At 40.5% G+C, this 15,270-nt stretch overlaps 2 non-coding genes across 2 annotated transcripts; both read left to right on the top strand.

The window, feature by feature from the left end:
- Positions 1-13,103: 13,103 nt before the first annotated feature.
- On the top strand, positions 13,104-13,196 carry trnar-ucu (transfer RNA arginine (anticodon UCU)). Its single transcript has 2 exons — positions 13,104-13,140; positions 13,161-13,196. It is a non-coding gene; the product is annotated as a tRNA-Arg (tRNA).
- Positions 13,197-14,561: 1,365 nt separating this feature from the next.
- Positions 14,562-14,654, top strand: trnar-ucu (transfer RNA arginine (anticodon UCU)). The gene is made up of 2 exons: positions 14,562-14,598; positions 14,619-14,654. It is a non-coding gene; the product is annotated as a tRNA-Arg (tRNA).
- The last annotated feature ends 616 nt before the right edge of the window (positions 14,655-15,270 follow it).

The following is a 15,270-nucleotide window of genomic DNA, read 5'->3' as shown; positions in this document are numbered from 1 at the left end:
AGCCACTGGTGGGAAGCGCGGCACAGCACAACAAATGCGCATTGCGAGGCGTGTTCGCGTCGGACAAACACACACAGACAGACATGAGTGGATGTGTGTACAGTAACCGCAGCTTCTTTGGAAACCACAGAAAGCCATCTGTGATGACCGAGTCCTGTAAGTGCTATCAGATATACACACCGTAAGTACATTTATGCCCCGGCTGTGTTTTCACTGGTCTCTTTCAATCGCTTTAACACACACAAATCAGGTTTAGACTGAGGTTAAATTATTCATTTCCCGAAGTCAATTTTCACTTTCAGCTGCTGTCGTTTATCTCAGAATTTGAGTAAAATGGGGTAAATTGATCACCAGTGAAAACTAAGCACATGAGGTCACTTATGGAGGAAGCTTCAGATAACAAGGTGTTAAGGCGTAATGTTTTCAGACGGGCCAGATGGTTGTTTAATGGCTCTGGGAACACACTCCCGACTGATTGCATTTACAGACGCGTGTACAGGAACCTGCCACAAATATGGTATGATTTCCATAAACAAGTCAAAACAGTCCACGTATCAAAGTGCCACAGAGTGGGTGTGTTGTGTGTGTGTGTCTGTGTGTGTGTTTGTAAATGATCAACACATTTTGTCCATTGACTGAGGTTTGGGGAGGAGGGAAGCACTTCCAGCCTCTGTGTTGCATAATAGGGACACAACCTCTGTCCATTAAGTCAAATTCATGGAAATTGCTTTCATCACAGATGGGGGGGGGGGGGGGGGGGGGGTCGAAGGGGTTGAGAGAGAGAGAGAGAGAGAGAGAGAGAGAGGATGACAAAGAAGAGGACAGAAGCAGTTATGAGATGAACAGAAAAAGAGAACAGGTGTACAGTAGAAGGGAAGTCGAAGCGGAGTCATCCCCCATCAGTCCCCACATCCAGATTTCAGGTTTCAGGCCCCTGTGCGGCCGTGGCTCTAACTTTAATTAAAAGTTTCTGCAGGCGAGGTGACCCATCGGTGTCAGGGTGAGGCAGAGAGCAACGATGGAGTGATTAAAGGAAGGAAAGAATTTCATCTCAATATGTGTATGTGTGTGTGAGGGGGGGGGGAGTGTGTGTGTTTGTATACCTCCAGCTGCTACAGTGTAATAGACCATTCTTCATTTGGACGACTGATACCTTTTGAGTTTAAGTATTTAGTCATTGATTATTAGAGACCTGTTTCATTAAAGAACCATTTCTCCTGCTTCGGTTTTCCTTTTAATTTCCTTTTCACTCGGGTTCCTCCATCTGTTTCCCTTTAAGAGCCCTTCAGGTGGACATTATGCCAGTGCACTTCCCTGGCGCACCTTTACTGTGAAACATCTGTAGGAGATGTTTATCAACAGCCGGTTGACATCAGAAAAGTAGAATCACCATTGTCACGTCTTAAAGGCTGCACAGAGAGCCAGGCTCATACAAACCCCAGGCCTCTATCATGACGTCTCTCTGATCTGATCGCTTCCTGTTTCAATGTACGGTTGATGCTGTTTCATGTGAATTCAACCTTTTCTCTCTGTGCTTCATTGTTGTCTCGACTAATTCAGTATAATGAACATTTCCAGACAACTAAACTCATTAGCACAACATTGATCCTGCTGTGCTATTTTTTTCTCATTGAAATCCCAACACTTCTTGCGCAAACATTTCACATAAAATTCCTTCCAGACGACACAATCCTTCATAAGGAACTTTAATGCATCTGCAGGGACATTTTTTTATCTATCGACTAATAATAGATTTGTTTTTAAAACAGCTAAATAGATGCAATTTGAATTAATGAATGCATTTACCTCGACTCAAATTGATATTTACTTGGTCTTCAGAAAAAACTGGCATGTATTTTTTATTCTAGTAATTCGACTGGTCCATTGTTTGAATACTGGCCTTTATTTGTATGGTGAGTTGGAAAATTTTAAATCTGACAAAAGGATATTATGATTTATTCTACTGAAGCCACAACACATTTTTTTCTTACAGCCCGGATGGGCATCTGTGCTTGTCGGGATGAACTGAACATGTGTTTATGTTTTCTTGTCCCCAACCCTATCAGCACTATCTGTGTAGGTTGTAAGTGTGTGTGGGTGTGTGTGTGTCTGTGTGTGTGTGTGTGTGTGTGTGTCTGTGTGTGTGTGAGGGGCTCAGCAGCGGGCCAGCAGATCGTTGCGGTGTGCAAGCCACAGGGACAGTGAAATATAGCCACAATTAGCCCCGGACACAGTTCAATGATGATAGAGAGGCTCGGCACCCCTTAGACCATGATTAAAAGGCCTGCCCGGCCCACCGCTGATAGAGACAACTGATCTCACATTATTAGTAGTACGATCACCACCGACCAGCAGCAGCAGCTTCATTCTGAGGCGATCTCTGACATTCACTACTAAAATTATTTAGATCTTAATTACCCCGTTTGTTGTATTCTTTCTTCCTTTTTTATTCTTTTGGGTTTTATGTTTGAAAATAAAAAAAACACACTACAAGCAAATACATTGTGTTTTTCACTGGACAATTTGAAGATTTTAAGTCTTCACAATCACATCTAAAATATGTATATTGAGGTTTTTATTTCACTCCACTTTGTCTATTTGTATATGTAAATTACATTGTGCTTATCTTATCCTAAGTTTAGAGTTTTTTTCCACATATTCTGAGCTAGAAATCTCCACTTCAGTTTTTCTTATTTACAACGTTCCAGTTTTATACACAGCCTAATTTATAGAACATTTTATACCCCAAAACAGGGTGAAATCTGTTTTGGTTTGACTGCTGATTGTTATTTATGCAGTGATAAAAAGAGATAATCTAAATTCTCTCAGTAAAAAAACTTTAAAACCACAAAATGTCAAGAAACAAGTATTTTGGATACCTGTTCTGGACTCTCTTCACCCATATTTAGGTAGTCGTGTCTCCTTTGCATATTTAAACATGAATTTTCATAAAACTTGGAACAAAAAAAAAACCTGTCCTAATCAACTGAGGAATGTTTAATGTGATAAAATTATTCCAGCCTTCCTGCTTTGTTTTCATTCCTCACTTCTTTCTTCTTGTCAGTTGCCGTCCTGCTCGTAGATCAATGCAGAGACCTTCTTTATCTTTTACGCATCAGCAGTGCAGCGCCGTTCAGCCCTCCGCCCCATTTATTCTACAACTTTTTCTTTTTTCTTTTACAACCCCACAATAATGGTGCTGCTCTGTTTCTATTCAATGTTCACGTCTAGTCTGCATGGGACAAAACTGCTCATCAGCAGGTATCACACCACACACACACACACACACACACACACACATAATGCAGTATACATGAATGCATTGAATGGGCTATATACACATGCACATACACAACACACACACACACACACACACACACACAAACATACACAGATAAGCGCACAAACATACACAAATCAGGCGAACTAAAAGCACAAGTAAAAAACTCTCTCTCGGTCTCTATCTTTGTCTCTGTCTCTCTCTCACACACACACACACGCACACACACACACACACACACACACACACACACACACACACAGTTGTTGTGACCGTGGGGCAGATACACACCCACAGTCACAGCGCCCCCTTCTAAAACTGTGTCTGAGGAAAGTCACTCCTTAAAAAAAAAGGGGGGATAAGTTGATAGATGGAGGGCTGGTAATGAAATGGAGACATCAAGGAGCATGAAGAGTAGAGAAGGGAGGGAGCGTGGAACCAACTCGAAAGAGAGGCAGACAGAGCGAGAGAGAGAGAGAGAGAGAGAGAGAGAGAGAGAGAGAGAGAGAGAGAGAGGGGAATAAGAAGAATAGCCTTTCGCCTGTGTTCCATCAAGGGAGAAATTACACATTTGCTAAGGTTTTTTCTTAAGACGACGGCCCTCATAGATCAAACCGCTTCGATGTACCAGCCAATTTTCAACATGAAATATAGACACCAGAAATCTATTACACCTGTGTTCTCTCTCCCTTCTTTCATCTGCAGCTCTCTGTCGCTCGCTCTCACAAAGGTTGATGCATCTATATCACTGTCGCCTCTCCTCTCTGTGTCCGTACCTGTGTCTCTCTTCCCTCCTGCCTCCAAGGCCATGGATCTCCCACTGTCTCCCTCTGACATGTACATTATGTTATCCCCCAGTACATCTGCTCAACAAATGGGGAAGTCGATCATATTCAATAATTATCTGACCTTTCCCCTCTGTTGTATTTCTGTGGCCTCTTTTAGTGCTGCAACATTATGAAGACTGTAAAGTTGATATATTGTCTTTTTTAGTGCAAAAAATCTCAGACTAATACTAAACCATTTACAAGTTGGGTTTACAGAATATTAAAAGACTCATGGGGCACAAGATAGTAACATTTCTAACATGAATTCTCTTTATTCTGTAGAAAGCCACTGATAGGAATTGAGTAAAATGTGGAAATACCAGGTGGAAATATCAGGATGATAAGTAAAAAACTGTTTGTCTGATATATTGACAATAGTTGTAGAAAGGCCAAATCAAATAAGCATTGGTTCTAAATATCAAGTTTTATTAATCTTGATCTGTATTTATAATATGTTTTTATTTGCTCCACAACTTAAAACTTATTGGAGCAGCACTTTAATTTAACCCAATAAGCATTTATGAGTAGATATATTCTTATTTCAAACCATGGATTTGACTTATATGTCTTTACGTGGGTTTTCACGGTCACATTGGAAACTAAGTGTTACAAGGCTTAATTTATTAAGTCGATAGAACCAGAAATTTAAGGATTGACGGTTGAGTTAACACATGTAGTTGGGCATGTAAAGTAGTGAAAGATCATTTACAACTTAAATGAGATACGGCTGCATCGTGTGGTCATTGTGCTGAATTGAGTACGTAGCTCTAAACTGGTGTGAAACTGCTGTAAACCATTATTTTTATTGGAGAGAAATGAAATCCTCTTTAAAAATTTGATAAACATCGATATAGCATCTGTAGATGAGCCAAAATGTCAAAGATTTGGGGAAAAGGAAATACAAATTTGTGCGAACTTAAACTTTTTAGTTTGGCCCAGACCTTTCAGAGTGGAGGTAAGAGTGTGGTGAACATGGGGGTCTTGGGGGCCAGTGGACATGATTGCAGTGGGACATCCGAAGTCCTCGTAATAGAAAGTTTAGTAAATGGATAATTTACAATATAGAATATACTGCAAACGTTTAGTCTGGATGTGAAGATGAATGGATCGATTTCTAAATCTAAGTGAGGCCTTTTCCAGACCAGTGGTCAGCCTTTATTGGTACACAAACACACATCATATAGTGTACTTGGACAATAGCACCTCATGTTTAGTGCCAATAGACAACCACTCAGCTGCAGGACTGCAGGGGAAGGGTGTCGTGGCCTATTTCTGAATCGTTGAGTCTTTTGAACACCTCACCTGTATAAATAAGCAAATTAGATTTTGAAAAAGGGGCTGATATCACACATCCATTGTTTTGAGGGATTGAATAACGTGGTGTCAGTTAGTTAGTTGTTACAGTTTGACCTGTTGAAGGATCATTGCGGTCTGTGCACCATGAACAAATAAAAGTCAAACAGCTGTCACCTTGACAAGAGGATGTGTTAAGCCACTGCACATCCTGCACAGCCCACAACCCCCCCCTCCCCCACACACACACACACACATTAAGCACATGCACCTAAAAAACTTGTGTATGTTCCTACAATAATAAATTACATACTAGATAAGTTACAAAAATTAAATCTGAAACTGACACCAGAGAAACATTCAGGCTGATTGTACAGTTCTGATATACAGCTGTGCAGCTTTACATATAATATTTACTTGGTTCCTGGATTCCATTAAAATGTCAGGCTTTTGTTTGGTAATGTGTCAGAAACCGAAATGAAACACTGAAACTGTGAACATTTCAATCGTTCATAGTGATCCTGTTGTTTATGACCATGATCGTTATTTATCTGCACTGGACTTTTCATCAGCAGATGTTATTCAGTTTCAAGATGATTCCAACATTTTGTAAAATATTGTTGTTACACATTTTACTTATTTAAAGCTGGACAAATATTTCTCATATATGCTAAATTTTATTGACAGAGGTTTCTCAGTATGCTTCCGACAACCTTGTTTCTAGAAACAACAAAAAAAGTGATCTCTCAGCTAGTGATGGTAGCTTAAGCTAGCAGCTAGAGAGCCAGGGTTGCGGGTTGGTGGAGACCAAAACGGAGGTTAAAAATGAATCAAGTGAGTATTTAAGTCCAAAGTGTTAATGTTGCTTTAATACCCTGGAAGTGTTAATAGGTGCTAACATTAAGACAACAGCAAATTATAAGGTTGTTTTCACATTTTGTTTAACTATTAATGCAGTAAATTCCAATATATGTTTTTTTCACTTGTCACTTTTACATTAAACGTAGCTTCTTCCGCAACATCTCACCACAAGTTTGACACAATAATGTACACACGCAGTTCACTCCCTCCTCCCTTCATTACTCAACCCGTCGGACTGATAGATGCCGCGATACAGGAGAAGGGCGTTTAAGTAGAGGGAGGATCTTCATGTAAAAATCACTTAGCTGCCATATTTTTTTTCCTCCTGGACAAGATTAATTGTGTTATAACTTGTTTCGGGTTGGGGCGGGAGCTGTGTTGAGAAAAAAAGAGCTCGCTGGTCGAACCCAAGCCCCTTCCTCCTTCCCCAACTCCCTCGGCTCTCCCCTGCTCTCGATGGCGGGCATCTCTTAATACATCCTGAGAAATTGAGGTTAAGAGGGGATATCTAGGAGGTTATCTGGCGTCGCGGCACTCGGCGCGGGGAGATTGATGGTCTTAAGAGCCGGGGTGCCGTGGTCATATTCATATGGTAATTCATCCCTATTGTCCCCACGGAAACCAAGGCTTTCTTTAATCTGAGAGGGAGGCCTCTCTTTCCCTCGCTCTGTTGAAACGAAGCCCGGCGTCACTTTATCATCTCCACAGATGCTGATGATGACGACGGGTGGCCGGTGACGTCTGGATGGATGTATCACAATAACCCGTTTTTCCTCCCCGTAAATTAAAAAGGAGAAGAGGTGGGAGCATTGTTGTTAGGATAATGTTGGTGGGTGATTTAGGGGGGGGGGGGGGGGTGAATACAACTATGGCTCTATGGTAGATGATATTTTAATCCCAACTCCCTCCCAGAAAAATAAACGATAACCTCAATCAATTTGAGAATAGGAAGCATTCAGTCCAATTCCGAGATAGCAATCCTGTGTGATAAAGGTATTCCGCTGTTACACTTGTAATTCCATCCGTTCAAAGGTGCAGGATTGTATAAATGCCTCATACCTTCCTATTTTGCTATCTAGTATTTTTTGTTACATATCTTCCTTTCGAATGGCTTTGTTCAAAGGGAGCAAACCGATTTTTGAAGAAGAGAAAAAGCATTTATTGTGTTAAAGCTTACATCTAAAACATTATATAGGTTTCTAGTCCCAGTATGAACAATGAAAAGTGGTTTTCGCTGCTTTCTGATCATTCTGTCTATTTCCTGTTGGTGGAACACAAGGAAGCAAATGTAAATTTACCAACCAATTTCTCTGGAGGCACCGAGCAGCGTTTGAGCAAAGATGCAGATACTGTGCAGTAAACCTGTCTGCCGTCGATCTATACACTCACATGCTGAATCTATACACGTGGACTGCCATAATAAATGGCTTATCTATATACTTGGTGGATCTATATATCCAGTACATGGCTGATCGATAGTAATGAATCTGAGCTCAGTAGATAGACAACGAGATGTCTCCTCTGAGAGTCAGCTATATAGGGCCGACACACAGACACACACATACACAGACACACACAAACACATGCACACATATTAAGTCTGTACAAGATAAGTCTGTCTTTGCTGGATTTTCAGCAGTTAATGTAACTTTATAGATAATCCACTTGAATACAAATTCACATACATCTTGTGTTTTCCCTCTCATTTATTTTGTACATCCTGTGACATCCTCTTACATCACAGTCATGAAGTGGCTCTAACGGTTAAAACTTATATCTTAGCAGAGAGACAACCTACCAAATATTTGATATTTTATTTAAGAGGACATTTTTTGTATCTGTGACTTTATATTTTCATCCAATTAAAGTCACTTTTAGCAGCTCAGATTACACTGGGTGTCATCATGTGGCAGGTCATATTCAAATTGGAGAGAGCACTAACATATGAAAGTAAAATAAATAAATATCTCTCCATATGCTGTGCAACTGACACAGTGTACAGAGATCTATTTCCACACTGCAGCCCCACAGTCATGGGTGAAACAGGACAAAATTAAATACACACCAGGATATTGTGTTTAAAATCATATCTAAACGCTGTACGGCACTTTATCTACAATTTAAACAATTAATCCATAACGACTACAGCACTATTTTGCCCATATAATAACGTAATCGATCTGTCCATTGTCAATAAGCTTGTTTTGACCAGTTTAATTATTGTCTTTAATGTTGATAAAAATTCAAAATTATTCTGTTTATGAGCTTCCACCATTTGTTTTCGCCTGGTTTCATTTTGATAAGTTACTTATCAATGACCTGGACTACACAGGGATGTAACAATTAGTTGCAGTGGTTTAACTGACATAGCTCATAGCTCATAGCTGATGTTGGTTGATTTTCATTTGCCCCCCCCCCCCCCCCCCCCCCCCCCCAGCCCACACTGGACACTCCAAACAATCAGAAGCAGTCAAAGGAACTGTGATATTTCATCCCAGGGTCGAATGCCATGATCTTGCTGCTTCTCTGGACCCTTGATGTTGGAAAAAGGTGACATTTTTAAGACACCTATGTAAATATGATTACACTAGTATGTAAAGTTCTTAGATGAGTAAAGTTGCTCAGGGGTTTAGGTTCATTTTCATCAAATTAAATTCACCAGTTCTGTGCCTTTTGTAAACCTGCTTACTGGGAATGGACTGTTCTCTTGTCCTGTGTTAATGCTCCGGAGCGACTTGAGAATTATTCCTTACCACAAAGTAAAACCTAAAATTCTAGTCTGATTAAGTTTCACAACAGTGATGTGGAGACAGAAACAGAGTCGGAGGCCGAGGCCAACACTCAAACCACAGCTCTGATTAACTTTGGCTGCAGCGATTTTCTCACCACTGCCCTGATCAGTCTGTTCACTGGCCACCCATTGACTTCCTGTAGCCCACTGCTGGTGTGCGCACTTTCCTCATCTCATCCCTACAGTCTCACAAACACACACACACACACACACACACACACACACACACACACACACACACTTCTCCTCTTCTTAATCAATACTCACATTAATCATCAAAAATATCTGTGTGACAAACCAATTATTAATCTGCACCGTCAAGTCCAATACAGTGAGATAATGAATTTAGTGGGAATGCTGTGGACTCCATCCGTTCATTAACTGCTGATGGCTGCTGTAATGACTGCTCAATGTCACCTGGATATTCTACCGCTATTGATGAAGCAGAGTTGGTGGACGTGCACACTCACACACACACACGCATACATATATAGTATATGAACAGTACATAGGGAGGCGTCTTTACATGATACAATTGCAGATGAACAAGTTGTAATGCACAGGTTAGATATCTGCCTCATCCACCAGAGGGTGTCATTGTTTTCTCTCCTCTATCTTTCACCTTCACTCTTCCGCCCCTCCTTTCATTTCGTCCCCTTTTCCTCAACTTTCAGTCCTCTTTCTTCCTCTCCCCCCACCTCCTCCTCCTCCTCCCCTCTCCTTCATATTGATGTCTTTGCTCCTCGCTCCAATAAGCGTCTAATCAACGGCAGAGGGGATCAGATCCGATCACAGCCAGATGATGGATCTGGGAATCATTTACTAGGACTGGCCCACTCTGCTAAACCACGGATACGAATCTTCAGGATGATAGCTTGATGAAATGATGAGCTTGGCGTTCCACACCATGACCTAGCAGCTCGCTCTAGATAAGAGCAGGACAAACATAAAGGGATAGTTCACCCAAAAATGAACATTCGCTCATTATCTACTCACTGGTGGGATGTTCGTAGTGTTTGAGTCCACAAAACACTTTTGGAGTTTCAGGGGTAAACAGCGTACCAGTCTAATCCAAAACAATTGAAGTAATTGACGACCACTTCTCCAAAGTAAAAACTGAAGAAAAATATGCCTCCATACTGATCCTGTGGTGTCAACCAAGTGTCCATAAGACCGATATTCAAATTTATAAATAACATTTACACCATGTTTTAGGAGCAGTATGGAGGAAATATTTCTGTTGAATCTGAACATTTAAAGAAGTGGTATTGAAGTATTGAATTTGGCTTTATATAGAGCTTTTCTAGTCTTGATGACCACTCAAAGCGCTTAACTGTACTTTTTCTTTTGCCATTCATAACACATTCATACAGTGCATCTATGGGCAGCACCTTTTTAATGAGAACAGGGCAAACAAAAGCAGCTTCTCTACAAATGCTGCAATTTGTATACACACATTTTGTCCATTTCAGAAAATGTTGCTTTACTGGGATTAGAATCATCACTAAATAAACAATTTGACAAGTGACAGCTCATTTCCAGACAAACTGAATCTTGGCTTTCTTCGGAATGGAGGAGCCAACACCCATCCCACAGTAGGCAAGGACAGGTCAGATCCACTCTGTGTTGAGGTGATATCAGCAAAGTTATCATCAGCCCTTCACTAACATCTTCAACTTCTACCCATAGTTCCTGTCTGCCTGCTGTGTTTGGAGCTGCTTATTTGGACCTTGAAGCATTTGCAGTTCAGCTAATTCAGGCAGATCAAAACAGAGGCAAATTAAATGGTACCAAGTAGCAGCAGATCTCCACTGGTTGTCTGCTATGAGGACATCGTCAGAACTATGTCAGCTGTTTCCCCCTTCCTGCCCGTCTTGATGCCGATCTGAGTTAATTGCGTGCTGGCTAGCTTTATATTTAGCATGCAGACCTGAAAGTGGTATTGATCTCTGCTTTCAGACGAAAATAAATATACAAGCATTTAACTAAAGATGTTTTAAGTCTTTAAGTGGGTATTAGAACGACAATGGACCACAATCGACAACCAAAAATTATAACCTTACAGGTGTCTCCTCAGTTTAATAAACTCTATTCAATAAAGTTATAACTGCATCTATATCTGATTTTAATTTGAGATAACTTTAAACACCTTTCAGTGGGTCAGACTCCCACCACAACTCCTTCAATGTTCATGATCCATACACCCAAAATAATGATGAATCATGTCAAGCAGGCTAATGACTCTAATTAGAAATTGCTAGTTTAATTCAGTTGAGTTTTTTTGTTGATTTCTTCCTCCATGAGTTGAAATAAAGAAGCACCTCATTATTGTGTCATATTTCCTAAAGCTCATATTTATTACACTGTTCTTACATCATGTTTAAACTCATTAACATCTGTAATTATGGAAAACGTCAATAGTTGCTCGTTACTCATGCCTAACATTACTTTTCCTATTTTCAGATTAGGGTTGCTGATATTTTACCTTGCAAGATTTGCATTATCCACATTTTTGGACAGTGGGTCACTGAACATGAGGCTCTGTGGCGCAATGGATAGCGCATTGGACTTCTAGCAACAGCACTGAGGAAGTTATTCAAAGGTTGTGGGTTCGAGTCCCACCAGATATCGTTTAGCATGACAATTTAAATTAAGAACACATATAACATATTGTTCATAGTTATAGAAGCAGTGCAGCCCATAGATACACTGTTTAAATGTGTGTTTGAATTTATCCGGTACTCTCATGTGGTCGGTAAACAAGCACCTCAATGATCTGTCATATTTCCTGAAGCTCGGATTTATTACTGTGTTTTTTACATCTTGTTCTAAAACTCACTTTTAAGATTTTAATATCATTACCATCTGTAATTATGAAAAATTGCAACACTTGCTCATTACTCATGACTTACATTACTTTATGAATTACTAGCAATACATTACACGCTCTGGCCAACGTTCCTGCGTGCGGGTCATTGTTCAGTGACTACTCCTGCCCTCCATGTTGTCTGATGCCAGCTCCTCTCTCCCCTCCTAGCAGCCTCCACATTTGCATACAAATGAACATCTAAATGGGCTCAATGACATAATTGACTCACAATTAGAAATTTTCTTGAGTTGGTCACTTTGCACTGGACGGACCATGTGCACAAAATGATTAACAGCGCGCGCACCCACACACACACCCACATACACACACACACACACACACACACACACACACACACACATACACACACATAAGCAGGAAAAAATTGCTGCTATTTTGCATATTAATGAGAGTCATTAGCTGTCGCTTGGCAATGGCTGACAAGGGGACTTATTTATGTCGTGGCCCTCGATGCCTGACCAGGGGAAAGTGTCCAATTCAGCGACTAGTGCTAATTGTTCCTGAGCATGTTGTCCGGACGATCATCATCATCATCATGGGAAATTAGGCTCGCTTCAGAAAGACGACTTGGCTGACGTGGAGCGTGGCCTATTATGATAACTCTGTGTAAAGCTTTTAACTTTTGCTGCTCTACAAGAGCCAAGCTTTTAACATGGAGCCATTAAGGGCCTCTTATTTGGCTGTTTCACTTCGAGTAACAACTATTGGATTCCAAAAAGCTGCAGGATGAGCCAGAATAGCAAGTGACCCAAGATGCAGACCATTATGCTTATATTTTGATCAATGGAAGAGGAGGCTATAGCAGCTAGACTCTAACGAAAAGAGCTATTTTCTTTACTTAATACAGACCGAATTCAAATGAATGTGTTTAGATTCAATCTGATAATATTATTGGATTATTACAGTATGCCACTACGCCCCATCACAATGACTTACTGTCATACGTACCTTGACAAATGGCGAAACTATGTAAATTGTTACAGTTACATGTTAGAGAACGTTGAAGTAAACCTTTCTATTTCACATGATGATATTCCCCCTGTAAAATGACACACAGCAACAAATAACATCCTGTTATCGGCCCAAATACCACATTGTAAGAATATATGATGAAAACATCAGAATATTTTTTTTATTTTAGCTGCTATGCAGTAACTATAAGGCTCTGTGGCGCAATGGACAGCGCATTGGACTTCTAGTATCAGCACTTGGGAAGTGATTCAAAGGTTGTGGGTTCGAGTCCCACCAGAGTCATTATTATGAATCGTGTCCTTGAGGAACATTCTTAACCTGGGTGCACAAACACTTATAGGTCATTGTAGCCTTCATGTAATCATTGTCAGAACCAAAAAAACTGTTTCACCTGTATGTGCAGTGCCATTAATCCCAGTTCACCAAGACAAACATTTCAAAGTAGCATTGTTTCAAAGATGCAGATGAATTTGAAATTGAATTGATACAAATTATCATTAGCTGCATGGTACTCAGACACTCAGTGTGCAAAGTTCTCGTTTTAAATGACCATTGTGACTGTGTACCTGTGCTCATCTGTGTTGTCTATTCCTCCAGAATATAGAGGCTCCTTCAGCGAAAAGGTCTCTCTCCCCCTCTCTTTCTCCGTCTCTCTCAGCTGGAGTGCCAGGCAATCCAGCAGAGGAGGAGTGTGACAACAAAGAGGTGGGGGACAAGGAGGTATTAGTGCACACACACACATGCACACACACACCCACACATATTGAGGAGTGTGCAGTAGTTATGGTCTCGACAGCTTTAGCACCCCCATATTGTAAACAGGGGGGTGGTGACCGCCTCCCTTTGCTTGTTAAGATCATCTCCGTCATTCAGCAGAAGCAGCACTGTCAGCGCCTCGCTGTGCCCCAACACAATCAACATTAACCATGACACACACTCACACTTGCACAGACACACCGACTCTGTGCATTCATGAAAAAAGAAACTGCACATACACAACATCCCCAGACTCTCGGTAGCCAATTTGTTTACATATGCTGCAACAAATTTGAACAAAATAAATACACAATTTTATATTTATATTGAGATATAGATACACGTGTATGCACATCAAACCTCTCCAGCTCCTCAGCACACACAAACACACACAAACACACACACACACACAGCATATCCTGGCCGCGGCCGGTGCAATCAACATTATCCTTGTGAGCCCCTTAATGGGCAACTCGTAAAACAGACGACAGCATTGCTACCAAAACCATCCAGAGACAAACTACCTGTGGTAACACACACACACACACTTCCGGAGGTTCACAGAAATATATCTCAGCGATGAGAACAGTACACAAACAAATGTGAAATTGGTAGTTTAGTTCAGATGAGTTTTTTGTTGATTTCTTCCTCCATGAGTTGAAATAAAGAAGCACCTCATTATTGTGTCATATTTTCGAAAGCTCATATTTATAACTCTGCTTTTTACATCATGTTTAAACTCATTACCCTCTGTGATTATGGAAAACGTCAACAGTTGCTCATTACTCATGCCTAACATTACTTTTCCTATTTTCAGCTCAGGGCTGCTGATATTTTACCTTGTTAGATTGGCATTATACAAACTTTTGGACAGTGAGTTTTTGAATATGAGGCTCTGTGGCGCAATGGATAGCGCATTGGACTTCTAGCATCAACACTGAGGAAGTGATTCAAAGGTTGTGGGTTCGAGTCCCACCAGAGTCGATATCATTTAGCATGAAAATTTAGATTAAGCACACATATGACATATTGTTCTTGGGCAAGATACTGAACGCCATAGTTAACTCTCATAGAAAAAGTGCAGCCCATAGATACACTGTTTGGATGTGTGTGAATTAATCCGGTACTCTCATGTGGACAGTAAACAAGCATCTCAGTTTTCTGACACATTTCCTGAAGCTCGGATTTATTAATCTGATTTTTACATCCTGTTTAAAACTCCCTTTTAAGATTTTAATGTTATTACCATCTGTAATTATGAAAAACACTTGCTCATTACTCATGACTTATATTACTTTATGAATTACTAGCAATAGTTGTTACATTACACGTTCCATTACTTTCCATTACTGAGCCCAGTAAAGGTGCCTGGGTCACACACTGTCAGACCATTTCTTAATTTTAAAAGTCAGCTATAAGAAAACGCGTGTAAAAAAAGCCACATTTCAAGAAGATTCAAGTTAAATGGACAACAACAAAGGCCTGATCAGCTTTGACAAACAGGAATTCAACCAATGATGCAGACTGAACCTTCATGTACTATGACAGCATCCAAATGAGAAGAAAAGAACCAACAAGGACAGAAAATCAACACACACCA

This window comes from Platichthys flesus, chromosome 14, assembly GCF_949316205.1.
Source record: "Platichthys flesus chromosome 14, fPlaFle2.1, whole genome shotgun sequence".
Lineage (NCBI taxonomy): Eukaryota > Metazoa > Chordata > Actinopteri > Pleuronectiformes > Pleuronectidae > Platichthys > Platichthys flesus.
This window is presented reverse-complemented; position numbering and strand designations above follow the sequence as displayed.